We start from the raw sequence: 12,685 nt of genomic DNA, 5'->3' as shown, positions 1-12,685 counted from the left end.
CATTAATCACTATCTTCATTTGTGAGCATTACTATATTACTATACACGGGCATCTTTGAATATACTTTCTCTAGCCTGTGCAAATCCTGCAGCCAGGGAGATATTATCCCATGTTCAAGTTTTGGAGAGATTAAGTAACTTTCCCAATGGTCATTCTTCAGGCCTGACTTCACTCTAGCATTTTTAGGAAGACTCCCAGGAACGTTCTGGTTTCTCCCCTCTGTCACCTCACAGCCCTTCTTAGTACTGCTCCCTTGTTGATGCTTGCTTATATATCTCTGGTATGTTCTCTGTAGCCTTTGTCACTTCCCATTTTTGTGAGTAGTGTTCTCAGTGTGACACCTTTCCTTCTCCCCTCTCTCTCATTTCTAAATTTGGAAGACATTAGGGGGAAAAATCATTAAAGTATAGAAAAATACCATATATCCTACTACCCCAAATAAATAAAGTTTACCATTTAAAAATCCTAGCTTCAAATATTTTTTCATTAAATAAAAAAATAGCACCTTACCAATCAAGTTGAGGTTCACATTACACGTTTTCCAATCCCATTCACCTCTTCCTTCTCCAGGAGTAACCACTAATTTGAATTTGATTCCTAACCTCTCAAGCTCTGTTTCTTATTTTTTGTTACACACCGTATATTTGTAAGCAGTGCAAATGTCATTTTATAATCTGTTTTGTTAAAGAACATAATGTAATTATTGCATGTATCTTTTAAAAATTTGCCTTATTTCACTCAATATATTTTAAAAACTAGCCATATTGGTGCATGGAAATCTAATTTATTCTATTAATTTAAACTGTAGTATTCCATTTCACCAACATAAATATCTTATTTCTCTAATCCTCTGCTTCTGGACATTGAGGTTCTTATAGGAAGCTATTTCAGTGTATTGGTTTTTCCTTTACTATTAGACACTAAATTCCCTGATTCAGGGACTGTGGATCACACCTTTTTATGCTTAGCATTGTCATTGCAATTCAACCAATGTATGCTGAACGAGTTGATGAAAATGTCTGAGCAAGTGGAGGTCTTCAACTCTGAGAAGGTTACCACGATTGAAAGCAGGTAAAGGGTAATGCCAAAGAAGTTAGTTGAAATTCCTTTTTTTCCCCTTGTATTTATGGATATGGGAAAGTAGGGTAATAAAAAACTACTTGAAATGATACTAAGGGGCACCTGGGTGGCTCAGTCAGTTGAGCCTCTGACTCTTGGTTTCCACTTGGGTCATGAACTTATGGTCATGAGATTGAGCCACCTGTCAGGCTCCATGCTCTGCAGGGCCCAGGGGTCTGCTGGAGATTTTCTCTCCCTCTGCCCCACCTCCCACTCACACGCTGTGCATGTGTGCATGCTCGTATGCTCTCTCTCTCTTTCTCTCAAATAAAAAAATAAGAAATAATACTGAGATGAGGATGGATAAGTTAGTTAATTTTTTTGTGATCCTAATGAAATTTGTAAAAGACTAGTAACAGGAAATATGTAAAATAATTGATGAAGCTACAAGCAAAAATGCTTAGAAATGTGCTTAAGAATGTTAGAATTGATTTATGGCTGGACAGTGAAAGTTCTATATCTACTTCTAACTAGGTCATCTCCATGATTCACCTTGGAGAAATCTAATTACCCTTGAATATTCGGCCTTCAATGTGTCAACATGAATGTTTTCTCAACCTGGCTTCATGGAGATATGGAAGCTGTGCTTAACAGATAACATTTTTCTTAGGAGTTATTAAGGTCATGGTCTATTTCTTTAGTTTTGTGTCTTCCCTTTTAACCCACTTGCACTTTTGTCACTTTCTGATTGTTGTCCAGATGGATCACATCCAATAATGGGGAGAGAGGTGTGAGGTCAAGAGATAGGGGTTGTTGCAAGGAAGAAATGAGTTTATACTTGTGAAACCTTAGAATAATGTCTGTCATAGGCTTAGATATCAATACCTGTTAATTACTACTCCTCTCTTTTATACTTCTCACAGCAGATATACAATAGTTATTTTATAAGCTTTATTCTAAGTCTGCCAGATGAGTATAGAACTCTTCAGGTCTCTTCAGCCCAAAGTTGTAATTTGTTCTGAGAATTCTAGTGGACAAATGACAAGGGTCTCCAGAGTGAGAAGTGAACTCCAAACACTCTCTATCCATCAGGGGTATCAAATGATCAAGAAGGGACAGCAGGGTTGGGCATTGATTAAATAATTAGAATGAAGCTATATTAAGCTTATTACTTCATATGTAGCTTCTTGAGATGTTGGATATAATCTGATAGCTATAGAACCACTCTTTCCTATTTACCCATAACTCAGTGATCTATTTATTTATTTAATAAATATAACACACTTCTGAGGTGCCCAATATGATTCCAGTTACTTGAGGTACATCAATGAACAAACAGGAAAGAGTTCCTGACCTCCCATGATTTACATTCTAGTTCGGGAGAACAGAAAATGAGCAAAAAATAGAAGTAAATTATATAGAATACGGGAAGGTTGTAAGTGCTATGGAAAAAGAAAAGATAGATCCAGATAAGGAAAATCAGGAGTACGTGATTGAGGTAGAATGATCAAGTTTCACTGAAAAGATGAAAATTGAGCAAAGACTTGAAGGAGGTGAAGAGATTGGCTGTACAGATGTGTGTAGGCGGAAGAGCTGGCATCAAGGCTATGCCTGTTGTGTTTGATGTGAGAAGGGCTACTTGATGGCAGTGGAGTGAGCAAGGGAGGAAGCAATAGGAGGTGAAGTCAGAGGGATTATGGAAGGCCTGAAGGCCATTGTGAAAACATTAGTGATCCAATGGAGGGCTTGAATTAGTATTTCAAAAGACCACTCTGACTTCTGTCTCGAGAATAGGTTCTAAGGAGCCAGTCTAGAAGCCGGGAGGCCTGTTTAGAAGCTATTGCAGCTCGAGGAGAGAGATGGCAGTAGAGGTAAGAAGTGATTCTTTTTTTTTTTTTTAAGATTACATTTATGTATTCATGAGAAACACAGAGAGAGAGGCAGAGACACAGACAGATGGAGAAGCAGTCTCCTCACAGGGAGTCCGATGTGGGACTTGATCCCGGGGCTGGGATCATGCCCTGAGCCAAAGGCAGACGCTCAACCACTAAGCCACCCAGGTGTCCCAGAAGTGATTCAATTCTGCTACATTTTTAAACTAGAGCCAGTATCCTAATAGATTAGATGTAGGGTATAAGAGAAATAAAAGGACTAAAACGCTCCAAAGACTTTTTTGACAGAGCGTCTGAAAAGATGGAGTTTACATCAACTGGACTGTCTGGATTAGATTTGGGTAAGAACATCAGGACTCCTTTTTTTAGAAGTCTATTAGCCATCTGCATATACCAGTCTGAAGTTCAGGAAAGAGGTCTTGGGTTTGGCATATAGATAGATTTTAAAACCAAGGGATTAGATAAGATCACCAAGGGAGTGAGCACATACAGAAAAGGCCAACAGCTCAGAGCTGGGAGCAGTCAATATTAGGAGCTCAGGGTACAGAAGAGAAATCAGAAAAGAAAAAAAAAAAAAAAGAAATCAGAAAAGAAAGATGAGGAGTGATCAGTGAGGTAGGGAGAGAGGTGGGTGCCCAACAGAGAAAGGAGTGGTCAAATATGTCAGATGATGATGATGACATGTCAAGGTAGATGAAGAATAACAGTAGACTCGTGGATCTAACTCTGTGAAAGTCCTTTGGTAACTTTGAGGGGGGCAGTCATTGGTTGTGTGGAAGTGAAGGGTTAAGGGAGAACGGCTGGAGATGAATTGCAGATCGCAAGTAGATGAATTGCAGAGAGTGAAGACTAGTCTCTGAAATGGGATTTGAGCACTCTGTCTTCAAGGACTCCTCCACTCGCTCATTAATATGCCCCAAATACCAAAGTCAGGATTTCCTTACTTTCCTTTTAGGAGAGCTCCTGGATTCAAAGTTAAATTGGTATCTCAAAGTTACTGACACGGTGGTATGGATTTGTCTGTTTGCACTGACTCCTGGGGTGACAATGATATTGTAGGATTTCAGAGCTGTAAGTGATTTTAGATATGATATAACCCAGGCCCTATTGACAGGGGTATATATAGGGAAAGTGATTTGTTCAAGGTCACATACTTGATGGATGACAGAGCTAACACTAGGATCCAGGATTTCTGTTCTAGTGCCTTTTTAGTTGCATAATATTTTATCTCGAATTCGATCCAACACATGTGTAGGACAAGTAAGGACACGAGGAGGTGTTATGGAAATGTCTGTTGTGTGAATGAATGCATGCACGTTCAACAGAAGACCAAAGACAAGGCAAAATTTGAAATGTATGGGAAAACCAGTTCAGGGTCCATAAGGCGGATGGTAGGAGATTTGCTTCGAGGTACAGAAGAAAAAAAGCCGGGGTGAGAAATTATAACAGCTAAGGAAGCAAGAAGTGAGAACTGCACACTGCGGTATAAGTGCTTTTTTACCTTGAAAGCATCAGAGATGTTTAAAATTATTTTAAAAGTAAGTGCAAACTGTTAATGAGGGTTAATGGGAAGGACTAAAGATGGAGCAGCTCTTTACTAACAAGAACTGGGATGATGGCATTTTTTTAAATCCTTGCTGACAACATAAGAAAACTACTGACTTGGAGGCAGCAAGTTTACAACTGCCTGAAAATAACCAGATACAAGGGTTTCAACTTGCTGGAACCCTTATTATATGCTTGAATGACTCCTGGAACAAAAGAAAGCTGCGCATGATTGTTTAGGAAAGTGTAAGATAAACAAAGCGTATGTTTCCTAACATCTACTGACTGTAATCTGATAGTCTTGTTATATTGGTCTCTGCTCATTTTAAGGTGATGTGATGAAGATGACTTTAGTGGTTCTCAAGTTCAGTACATAAATAAATGATGTGAAGACTCCACTTTAACGCAGGCCCCTCAATTTTTCATACGTATTTGCTGCTTTTCTTTCCGAAGGGAGAATGTACATTACTTGTTCTCTTGGAAACATTCCATCCTTTTTTATGCTTTTCCTTTCTCTTTTGAAAGATCCCCCTCACACTGCATAAATAGAAATGTCCCTGAGATTCATTTGATTTCATGGATGGCAGAGTACTCATTTCAAATATCTTGGGGAGAACCGGATAAAACAGCGACACTCTCCTGCCTTACCTGATTGAACGCTGGGGACCGTCGGAGGGCTCGATGGCCGTGGGAAATCGTAATGGGAACCTCAAGTTGGTTTCCACTTTAGGTTCTGCGCCTTGGATCCAGTGGGGCTGAGGGTATCAAGAGTTAGTACCCTCTGATTTCACTGTTCACTGTTCCAAGCGCAATAAGCGGTGCCTCTGGTTTGCCGGCGGGAAGGGAAAGGCTCCTGTCGCCTGGGTGCTGGTGGCAGTTCTGGAGCGGCGTCGGCCGAGAGCTGGCTGGGAGAGGGGACTTGTCCTCTCGCAGCCCTTACTTGGTCAGGGTGAAGGCAGGGGAAGCAGGCGGGGACACCCTACACTCCTGCTTCTCAGGCTGTATCTCTCCGTGGGAGAGGAGAGAAGCCGTCTATCTCCAAAGCTGTCAATCCGCGCCCCCCCCACCCCGCCCCCGGCCACCACTAAAAGCCACCTCAATTTATGTCTTCAGTTCTTTACACTTTGCGGAGAGTTTATTGTAAAGATGCATTAACCGGGAAGACGCCTTTAAGATATATTGTGCTCAGCTTCGGAGGGAGATAGCAGTTTGTGCAGAGGTGCCCATGGTAGTTTAAGGAGGAGAAAAAAGAGGGGATCCCTGGGCGGCTCAGTGGTTTCTGCCTGGGGTGTGATCCTGGGGTCCCTGCATGGAGCCTGCTTCTGTCTCTGCCTCTCTCTCTCTCTCATGAATAAATAAATAAAATCTTAAAAAAAAAGATATTTCACAATATCATTTAAAAAAAAAAGGAGAAAAAGGGAGTAGTGCTTGACGCTGCTGGAAGCATCCCTAGCATCCCTAGCATCCTAGCATCCCAGCATCCCAGCATCCCTAGCATCCCTAGGATCCCAGCATCCCAGCATCCCTAGCATCCTAGCATCCCAGCATCCTGCATCCCAGCATCCCTAGAATCCTAGCATCCCTAGCATCCCAGCATCCCAGCATCCCTAGCATCCCAGCATCCCTAATATCCCAGCATCCCAGCATCCCTAGCATCCTAGCATCCCAGCATCCCAGCATCCCTAGCATCCTAGCATCCCTAGCATCCCCAGCATCCCAGCATCCCTAATATCCCAGCATCCCAGCATCCCTAGCATCCTAGCATCCCTAGCATCCCCAGCATCCCAGCATCCCTAGCATCCCTAGCATCCCTAACATCCCAGCATCCCAGCATCCCTAACATCCCAGCATCCCTAGCATCACCAGCCCAACGCCCGCTCTGTTCCTAGGAGCGTACGGTTTGCATCGCTTATGCCTCCTCACTCGCTTCCTTCTCTTCATATTTAACATCGTTTCTACTCATTCCCACTTGCATTTATTTATTTCGTTCGTTCGTTCACTAGCTCCTGCTCCCCTGGTTTTGCCACCTACAAGGAGGTGGATGTTCACGTCACAACGTTGGGCCTTGCCCGCCGAGTTCGACCATAGCCAGGCAGGCTGGCGCTCCCGGGGTCATGACCCTCGGTCTTGCTGGCTGGGGCCCGGCGATCCCTCGGCGTCAAGTGTGTACCGAGTCCCCGGGGACCGGAGGAGGGCCGGTGTCCTGGGCAGCCCGCCGCAGGCCCGAGGCCGAGAGCAACAGGCCATTTAGTTCCTTTTTCTCTGCGCACACGGGATCGTTCGTGTGAAGTCCTAGTGTGCAAGTTTAAATGAGCCCTCAACGGTGTTGTAGGCGCTGACAGTGTTCCGAGGCCTAAGCCACGTCTCCAGTCTAGGGAGTTACTGGTGTAGGACATTCAAGGATGGGAGTCCCCGGGGAGGTCTGACAATCCTTAAGATCTATGGACGAGGTAGTCGGTAACCGGCTTCTCTTTTTGCCAGGTGGAACAATGTACCATTAGAAAAAAAATTCCTGTGAGCTTTGGCAAACAATTTTGTGTCTGCTGCTTTAAAAATGATGGATAAATTAAAAGATAAGAGAATACATCCAAGTGACTTGAGCAGTCGAATGCTGAGCAGAAATTATACATCAAGTCTGGAATCACCAAACTGAAGCACAGGCTTGTCCATTCTTTTTGTGTGTAGTCTGAGGTTTGTTTGGAACTCTAAAGCATTTTGCAAATTATTGGGAAGTTACTACGTGTGAAAAAGCAGAGGAAACCCTAAAATGGGCCTATTTTAGGTTTTTCTTTATTTCGATTTTCTTTAGGTTCTTAGGGTACTTCTGAAGCATTTTATTTCTATTATTTTTTCTTCTTCTATCGCTAGATGTACTTACTAAGATTAGAAAATGTCCAAGGGCTACGTGACATGGTCATGACATTGAAATCCTTTTACTGCTTTATCTCGTAGGACTCCAAAACACCAGCTGGTAGACATTAGTTTCTTAAACGCTCCTTGAGCAAGTCTCAACCCTAGGATGTTACCCCACTAGCATAGATCCTTTTCCTACCTTTGCTTCACAGATTGACATTTTCTGATCCTTTAGTCTTCCATTTAATACTTACTTTCTCCAGAGAATATTTAGTGAATGAGTGAACAAACTGGGTACCACTTTGTAAATAAATCTCAACTCAGAATTATGACTAGGTGCCAAAATGCCTCTTTCTCTCCTAAATTTCTTCTTTGTTTCCCCTTAGATTTGGTTCTTTTTTCTTCTTCCCTTTCCTTTTTCAATTCATAATATTAATTTTTGACCTATTATTGCAGTTGGAGTAAGAATGCAAAGCACATGGGAATAAAAGTATTCAACATCTTTTATTCATTAATGCAATGTTTTCTGCTTAGTACTTTAAAAGCTTCAGTGAATAAATGTAAAGACTATCTAAAAGACAATCAAGAAATCAAAGACCATTTAAGTGAGGCTGCCATGGGTTAGGAATGAAAAAAAAATGCTCAGTTTTAGTAGTAAGGAAGAGAAATAGGAAAATTTCTTAAAAGTCACCTGGTTTGGTGCAAAGAACATGAGCTTTAGAAGGTAGTGGGAGAAGGTGAATCACATTTGAGTATCTGTAATATTCAAGGCACTATAGTAGTTAGTGCCTCTACCTAACATCAACTCTCTGATGGAGGTACAATTAATCCTATTTTATGGAAGCAAAATTGAGTCTCATAGACTCAGTATTTGTCTAGGGTCGCATAGCTAGTACAGAGCAGAACTGATTTATTTTTTTAAAAGATTTTATTTATTCATTTTATTTGAGAGAGAGACAGAGAGAGAGAGAGAAAGAGGAAGAGACTTTGAGCCAGAGGAGGGGTAGAAGGAGAGGGAAAGAACCTCAAGCAGACTCTATACTCAGCATGGAGCCCGATGCAGGCTTCAATCTCACAACCTTGAGATCATGACCTGAGCTGAAACCAGGAGTCCAATGCTTAACTGACCGAGCCACCTAGCTGCCCCAAAGTAGGACTGAGAATTAAAGTATGATTCTAAAACCCATGTTCATTGTAGTGTATCATAGTCATAACTAGAGTTAGGTAGACAGGTTTGACTCCAACCTTCAAAGTTACTAACTTATACCTGTTTCATTTGATAGATTTCTCTGTATATTGATACTGAGTGAAGAATAGTTTTAATAATATGTATTTAATATTATGTATATTTTACCAGAGGGAACTAAAAAATTCTGCCAGCATATGCCACAATTAGAAAATTGAAGACATTAAATATTAGAGTAATTCCCAATAGTCTCAGCAACAGCTAAAGACAAAGAAATGTCATATAAAGTTCTACTTTCTATGATCATTCTGTCTAGACGGGGTCTTTGTTATAGAAAAAGCCTCTAGTCTTTACTACCCAAAGTTGTAATGTGTTATGTAAGTGAAATGCAGACAAATCAGTAACCTCCCTTAGAGACGAGTCTTTTTCTCGTGAATGGCTGTGGACTCAGATGAGGTCATCATCGATGAAGATACATAGGAACCGCATTTGATTAGGGTTATGGAATGGTATAAATTAAACATGATACAAATTCTGGAGAAATCACATTGAGGTTACAACACTACATTGAGGGCATTACATAATCTCTGGTTGGGCTTGGCTAACATTTGCTCACTTCTTGACTTCATATTTAATCTGAGAAATCCTTGAGGGGAATGTTCTTAGCCAGGGGCTTCATTCGTGGAACTCTTCTCTGTAAAGTCTAAGAAAGTCTTCCAAAATATTACCACTTCTGCAGTTCTGGACACTTCAGCTACCTGATTGAAATCTTTATTTAGTCCGAATGTCAGTCTTTTTAAGGGGTTCATTTTTTGGTTTGGCTTTTAATCAGTTTTGTACAAAAACATATGGACTGTCGTGAGCTTGGTTCTGAGAGGAGAGATGGAGTGATGAGGAATATATTCTTTTCTGTTTTCATGTTGATCTTCAGTATCATTGTCTGCAAATTGAAGGACTTAGACTACATAACTGGTTCTTAACCTTTTTGAAGCCAGAGCCTTCTTTTAGAAGCTGATGGAATCTATGGATACTCTTCACAAAACAAACAAACAAACAAAAAACAAACCATACCTAGCTTCAATTTTAAGAGGTTGACATACTACTTAAAGGACTCTCAGGAACCCAAGAACCCCTGGTTGGAGAATCTTCAGACTAAATGACCTCTTGGGTCCCTTCTGGTTTCAGATATTATATTGTTCATGTTTCTATGATGATTTGGATGATTATTATGATGCTAGTAAAGATGGGATATGAACCATTTAGGTAGATTTAACTTTTATAGCTATAAATGACAAAACACCATCGGATAATTTCCTTCTTTTTTTTTCCCCCAACAGAATTTCTGAATCATGTCTGCTCTTTAGAATCACCTGGGGGAGCTTTTAAATATTCCAATGCCTGGCCACACCCCAAATCACTTAAATCAGGCTCTCTGGAGGTGGATTCCGGACATCAGTTTATTAAAGCTCCTCAGTTGGTTTCATTGTCCAGCCAGTTGAGAGTCAGTGCTCTGGCAGGATTAAAACATCTTCAGAAGTTCCAGATAACAGGAACATCAACCACCAGCTGAAGATGAAAGGACATTCCATTCTTTCTCTGCTTTCAAATGTCTGGTACTGAATACTGTTTTTCCAGCTCAAAATAAGGGTTTGAAAACTCTTGTGTGTAATCATGCCTCCCAATGTGTTATGATCTTGTCTAAGCTGGGCAAGTGTTACAAATTATAAATGGCCTTCCTGGTACTGTATATAGATGTGGGAAGGACTATATTAGGACATGCTCTACTCTGCCACAAGCACACATCAATAGAGATTTGTTTTCAACATAAGAACAATTGCCATTGTCATATTCCGAACTGTGTGCAAATTGTTTTATTATAAACTCACTGTTGGTCCCTATTTAACTGGGAAATCATTTGTTCTAAATTTATCTATTCTCTCTGCATGGCATTGACATTTGCTGGCAATGCCAGACTTGCTTCACTTATAAGAAAAAGATTCCATGGAGAACAGGCAGTGCTCTCATCTAACTGATTAATAATCTCTAGAGGATTTTTGGAACTGGCATGTTAACTCTTCCCGCTCTCTGGCTAATTTTGACTTTCACTGAACTCAGAAACACAAACAATGGTTTTCATGAAATGGAGCAGTAAAAGCGTTCTTCATCAGACCAGCTCTCCAAAGAAAGAATACTCACTGGCAAAGCTTAAAGATGAGAAATGAGATGTGTAATGAAAAGTTGTTTGTTTTCAAGAGTTTTACAAGTCAATTTGGGTCACTTGATCAGCCAGATTTTTATGTCTGTACTAGGCAACCATTACATGTTTTCAGATTGAAAAAAAAAATATCCATCTTTACTCTCCATGGCATCTGTAGTTTGTTGAAACCATCCTTCAATTTAATGCAGACAAAGACTTTCTAAAGTCACATGATCTGTTTGAGTAATAGGAATCCATTAAGATTGAACAGAGATATCCTATATTATAGTGATTTCTCCCTTTGTGGATTTTATAACTTTCCTACCAAGCTCTGGTGTTTTAAGATGACATTTTGAACATTGGATTTAACTACCTGAAAGCCTATGACACGGAATTGCCAGCAGCCAGCTGGTAGCCTGGAAGGACCTTACTTAGTCATGACTATCTGCTTACTACTTCTTTTTAGTATAAAGATAAACTGCTTCAGGAGGATGTCTTGATTTACAGACATCCTTTTGTTATTTCCTTAGAAATGCTATTCAAATATAGAACTAAGGGAAAAGTCAGATATAAATCTTCAGAGCCATTAAGTGGCACAATCTGAGTATAAATTTCATGGTACCAGTGAGGGTTCCAGATCTTGATAGTGACTGTTGCTAATCCAAATATTTCCACTGAGGAAAGGACACTCATTAATTACTGGTCTAAACACATGGAAGCACCAGGAAAACCTTTGCTTTATCCATGGTATGTTTGACTACAAACAACAATGGCATACATATGTTTATGTAATTATTTCCTATGTGTTTCATTTGAAAGCTAGCTAAAATTTATGTTGCCCACTCTTGATAAAAACTAAAAGAAGTAAACAATAAAAGCAAAAGGCAAACTGGTTTAACACTGACTTGACAAAAGGCTCACTTTTGAATTGGTATCATTCACCAGAAGACAAAACACTGGCTATTATTTGGGCTTTGGTTATAGCACAGCATGTAGTAGGGTGTCAATAATAAACATAGAATAAAATTAATGAAAGCATCTGTAATGTATATTTGAACATAAGAACCATATTTTGAATAGAAGATCATATGTGCTTTTTCTTTAAAAATCTATAAAATTTATATCAAACCTCACAATTTTTATTATGAGTTTTCATGATTAAATTATTGCCCCATCTACTCAGGCTGCTTTTAATATTGCCTTTGTTCATGTAACCATGGCAACATCTTTGGTATCTATACTTCAGGTCCTGGTCTTTCATTCCACAATGGGTCACTTTGCTCTGCGTCTTTCATAACAGAAATCATCTGAGGGCACAGGCAGTCTTGGAATGGGATTATATTTTTCATGTCCTTTCTGTTAAGGGCTGACTTGTGTCCTCCCAAAATCCTCATGTTGAAATTCTAACTCTAGGCCTTAAGTATGTGACTGTATTTGGAGATAGGGTCATTAAAGAGGTAATTATATTAAAATGAGGCCATTGGGATGGGCTCTAATCCAATATGACTAGTATCCTTATAAGAAGAAATTCAGACACAGATATGCACAGATGAAGACCATGGAAGACACAGGTTAAAGATGGCCATCTACAAGTTAAGGAGAGAGGCCTCAGAAGAAATGAACTCTGCAACATCTTGATTTCAGACTTAAGCCTTCAGAACAGTGTGAAAATAAATTTCTGTTGTTTAAACCACCCATTCTGTGTTACTTTGCTATATCAGCAAACTAATGCAACTATCTTGATTTTCTAAATTTTTATTCTTCCTTCCCAAGTATCACTGGCCCTTGAAAGTTTGAAATATATTCTAAGCTTCATGTTTATGCAAACTTTCAAGTTTGTTTGCTTTCCTTGCATCTCCTAGACCACCAATAAATCTGACCATATGATTTTTCCCAGATTACCTCCTTCTCTGATATTAACAGTTACATATTTCCTAGTTTTTGCAACATAT

The 12,685-nt window shown here is 39.9% G+C and overlaps 1 long non-coding RNA gene across 1 annotated transcript in view; it reads left to right on the top strand.

Moving 5' to 3' along the window:
* LOC144318034 (uncharacterized) overlaps positions 1-10,205 on the top strand; it is a 29,704-nt gene extending 19,499 nt beyond the window's left edge. The window contains exons 3-4 of the long non-coding RNA XR_013383894.1: positions 2,855-2,931; positions 9,874-10,205. This is a non-coding gene — a long non-coding RNA (uncharacterized LOC144318034). The remainder of the gene's footprint in view (positions 1-2,854; positions 2,932-9,873) is intronic.
* The last annotated feature ends 2,480 nt before the right edge of the window (positions 10,206-12,685 follow it).

The sequence above is a fragment of the Canis aureus genome, chromosome 8, assembly GCF_053574225.1.
Source record: "Canis aureus isolate CA01 chromosome 8, VMU_Caureus_v.1.0, whole genome shotgun sequence".
Lineage (NCBI taxonomy): Eukaryota > Metazoa > Chordata > Mammalia > Carnivora > Canidae > Canis > Canis aureus.
The sequence above is the reverse complement of the archived record's forward strand: the minus strand, read 5'-3'. Positions and strand labels throughout refer to the sequence as shown.